This window comes from Lissotriton vulgaris, chromosome 6, assembly GCF_964263255.1.
Source record: "Lissotriton vulgaris chromosome 6, aLisVul1.2, whole genome shotgun sequence".
Taxonomy (NCBI): domain Eukaryota; kingdom Metazoa; phylum Chordata; class Amphibia; order Caudata; family Salamandridae; genus Lissotriton; species Lissotriton vulgaris.
In genome coordinates, this window is record NC_141694.1 from 1,574,285,320 (window position 1) to 1,574,289,766 (window position 4,447).

A 4,447-nucleotide genomic window follows, 5' to 3' on the forward strand; every position below is an offset into this window, starting at 1 on the left:
TGCAGGCCAGGGCGGCGAGTGCTCCTTTGCTGGCCCCAGTAAGTTTTCATTTAAATATAGAGGACCTATTGTTGTCCAAGCGTTCCTAATTTAAATTTTCGAAACAGTGTTTAGATAGGAGCTAAATCAATAATACTACTGTTGCAGGGACAATTCTCCACAAACCTTACTATGGACACCAAAGACCAGAGTAATAATATTTCAGAGTGGCGTGTTTGGCACACTGTATACTATAGTATAAACTCGGTAGTGTCAGCGGCACGGACTCCTCCTTGCAAAAATTACAAAACCTTTCTCTCGGTCACTCTAGCTTGGAGGACCAAAAACCACAGAGTCTATTCAAGTTTAAAAGCTTTATTAAAAAAAGTAAAAGTAAACACATATATTAAAATAAAGTTAGCTGGAAAAGGAAAAGTGCTTGGTGCTGAGTTGATGAGTAATGGAACACATGTCTTGTGGTCGAGCCGAGCTTTCACCTGGTTTAGTTGGTTGCTCTTGTCCGTAGAAGTCCAGCGTCTGTCTGTTCAGAGAAAAAAGATGTGTGTTAAAATTAAGCAAGCATTCATCAATTGTGACAAAAAAGTGCAGCAAGACAACAGCCTTCCCTGGAAGGAGGGACATTTTTACTTTAGACTAGAGTAGACAGTCAATTATTTTTTCTGTTTTCAAACTTCTTCATTCCTAGACCAAATACTAGTGAGTGGTGTAATCTAACAGTCTTAAATATATTTTTTAGGTGGAACAGCTGGTGGTGGGGCCAGCTCGGACGTGATCGTCATCGACTCGGAGTCTGAGGGCGACTCTGGGGAGGATGCGGCGCAAGTGGACAATCAGACTGTGAGGAAGCAGGCAGCGGTGGTGTGGAGTACAGGTAAGCTGGATCATGGTACTATCTGACTCTTAGATAGCATATGATGTGTATCCAGTGCTGGACCAGTGACAAATTACAATATGGTAATTGCAGCAGGCTGGGACCGACAGACAGATAGAGGCAGAGAGAGAGGAAGACAGAAGGAGAGAGAGAGGGAGGGAGCCAGAGGGAGGGTGAGGGAGGGAGACAGAGAGAGAGACAGCGAGGTAGAGGGAGACAGAGGGAGACAGAGAGAGAGATAGAGACATATCGCCTGGGCCTGGTGCAGATGATACGGTTGCTGGTGTGGTTAACGGCTCAGAGGAAAAGACACTCACTTCTGTCAGATCTCTTTCATATGAAAGAGCACCAAACCAAGGATACAAGTGAGTTGTGGGAAGGGAAATGGTGATTCAAGCGCCCCCCCTTGCCCCTCCATGCGGACGCCCATGATACTGGCCTCAATAGTTTTGTACTGCGCTGGCTAGTTGCTAGTTGTACTGTGACACAACTTCCTGCTGAATCATTTTGTGTTAATCATATTTTTAAAGAGCATTCGTTACAGATTATGTTTTTTCTTTCTTCTTATAGTTGGTAATACCAAAACATCGAAACCGAGCAGGAGTATGCGGGCTGTACTTGCCCGGCAACGGAGGCTGGATGCCACTGTTGCGCAATATCGCCGGCTGGTGGAAATGGAGGGGGACGACACGCACTCCAGTGTAACAACATCTTCTGCATCCTCCTCCGTGACCCCACGTTCTGCCGGTAAGCGCAGTGCTCCAGCCAACCGGAGCCGTGCTGGAAGACGCCACCGCCGAGCAGCAAAGGCTGCACCTCCTCACAGTACTGTAAAGGCTCGCTTGCGCCTTGCACTCCGCAGAGTGTCCAACCTAGAGGCGGAGGTCCAGAGATGGAAGGAGTATCACAATCTGGTGGAGGGCCTCCGTTTAGATCAAGCCATCATCCAGGAGAAGTTTGATGCCCTGGAGGCCAAATTCAACAACCTGCATCCGTAGAGTGTCCCTTGCCCCTTTTTTAGAGACTTTTGGGGGGTGGGAATTGGGAGTTGGGGTTTTTGGGGACTTTTGATGGACTATTTGTTGGGGTTAGGGAGGGTCTTGCGGGAGTTTATTTTGTTAGGGATATAAAAATATACTTTTTCAAACTTTATCTGAGCATAGCTGTTTTTTACTACTTTTGAGCCTGGTGGGTGGTGGTTTTGCAGTAAGTTTGTTTTACGGAACACTGTCATCGTGTTGATTCACCTGTAGTTGGCCAAATGTTTTCCAAAGTTAAATGCCTGTCACAGAGTTTCCATAATCAAGAGTCCTAGGAGTTTACTAGTAGTACCACTGTCACTCTCTCGCCTCTCCTCCTAATACTCCATTATACTACCTCCCATCCAAACGCTTATCTTACCTGTAATTTGTGTTTGTTGAAGGGTTGTCTCCACCTGGAATTCACAGTGTCCTAAAGCGTTCCGCAGCTGGGCCCCAACTGGAGTTTCCCGGCGTGGATTTTCTGCAAAGCAAAAGCAACCTGTAGTTGGCCAAATGTTTTCCAAAGTTAAATGCCTGTCACAGAGTTTCCATAATCAAGAGTCCTAGGAGTTTACTAGTAGTACCACTGTCACTCTCTCGCCTCTCCTCCTAATACTCCATTATACTACCTCCCATCCAAACGCTTATCTTACCTGTAATTTGTGTTTGTTGAAGGGTTGTCTCCACCTGGAATTCACAGTGTCCTAAAGCGTTCCGCAGCTGGGCCCCAACTGGAGTTTCCCGGCGTGGATTTTCTGCAAAGCAAAAGCAACCTGTAGTTGGCCAAATGTTTTCCAAAGTTAAATGCCTGTCACAGAGTTTCCATAATCAAGAGTCCTAGGAGTTTACTAGTAGTACCACTGTCACTCTCTCGCCTCTCCTCCTAATACTCCATTATACTACCTCCTATCCAAACGCTTATCTTACCTGTAATTTGTGTTTGTTGAAGGGTTGTCTCCACCTGGAATTCACAGTGTTCTAAAGCGTTCCGCACCTGGGCCCCAACTGGAGTTTCCCGGCGTGGATTTTCTGCAAAGCAAAAGCAACCTGTAGTTGGCCAAATGTTTTCCAAAGTTAAATGCCTGTCACAGAGTTCCCATAATCAAGAGTCCTAGGAGTTTACTAGTAGTACCACTGTCACTCTCTCGCCTCTCCTCCTAATACTCCATTATACTACCTCCCATCCAAACGCTTATCTTACCTGTAATTTGTGTTTGTTGAAGGGTTGTCTCCACCTGGAATTCACAGTGTCCTAAAGCGTTCCGCAGCTGGGCCCCAACTGGAGTTTCCCGGCGTGGATTTTCTGCAAAGCAAAAGCAACCTGTAGTTGGCCAAATGTTTTCCAAAGTTAAATGCCTGTCACAGAGTTCCCATAATCAAGAGTCCTAGGAGTTTACTAGTAGTACCACTGTCACTCTCTCGCCTCTCCTCCTAATACTCCATTATACTACCTCCCATCCAAACGCTTATCTTACCTGTAATTTGTGTTTGTTGAAGGGTTGTCTCCACCTGGAATTCACAGTGTCCTAAAGCGTTCTGCAGCAACTCGTCAACGTAAGTTTCTTCATTGTGCGGAATCCAGGCATCAGCATTACGGGAAATGGATAGAATGAGTCTGGAGGAGGAGGATAGACGACCAGGACTGAGTTCTTGGCAACTAACTTGTGAACCTGATGAATGCTGCGGCAAGACAGTTCTGCTGATGGGCTTGTTCTTTGATTGGGTGATTACAGTTTTGTTGTGAATGGGATCAAGCACTTGGTAAACAAAGAAAGACAGACACACAGGAATAAAAGTGAATAAGGAGTCGAACTAAAAATAAAGTTAATGAATCATTGACTCATTTTCAGAACTCGGTGTCAGGGAAAATGAACTCGTCCTCATACTCTGCAAATTCAGTCGGTAGTACTTGTGGTAACTGAGGAGAACTTTCCTCAGGTAGGTCGGTGTCCTCTTCTTCCTGCGTGCATTCTCGTACTTTGTAATCTGGTGGTATGAAGTGCTGGTTCATCTTTATCATGGTGAGCCGCTCCACATTTGCGGGCAAGAGGCGGGACCTTTTGGAAGTCACAATGCCACCAGCAGAACTAAAAACACGTTCTGAAGACACGCTTGCGAGTAGGCAAGACAAGTAATTGATAGCCAGGTTGGTGAGCTCTCGCCATATGTTTCTTTTCCCATGCCAATACGCCAATGGGTCCTCAGTAATATTGACCGCTGTTGAGTCATCCAGGTAGGCCTGCACCATTGAAACAATGTTCTCCCGCATTCCTGTACTTTGCACTTCTGTGTCCTTTCTGGGACAAGCAAACCCTAGCTGACTTAGCCAATCCTCTTCAGACATATCGCCTGTGCCTGGTGCAGATGATACGGTTGCTGGTGTGGTTAACGGCTCAGAGGAAAAGACACTCACTTCTGCCACAGGCACAGAAGTGCTTTTATCCGACGCCTGTTGGCCTGCTGATTCACTAGTACTGTCTTCTCCTACAGTTTCCTTCCTCTCTCTTTCAAAACGAATGGCTGACCGAGCTAGCCAACCTTTGTACTCTGTAAC

General features: G+C 46.2%; 1 long non-coding RNA gene across 1 annotated transcript; it reads right to left on the reverse strand.

Moving 5' to 3' along the window:
* Positions 1-338: 338 nt before the first annotated feature.
* On the reverse strand, positions 339-2,375 carry LOC147709156 (uncharacterized). The gene is made up of 2 exons (XR_015296533.1): positions 2,273-2,375; positions 339-520 (listed from the first exon to the last, which is right to left on the reverse strand). It is a non-coding gene; the product is annotated as an uncharacterized LOC147709156 (long non-coding RNA).
* Positions 2,376-4,447: the final 2,072 nt, after the last annotated feature.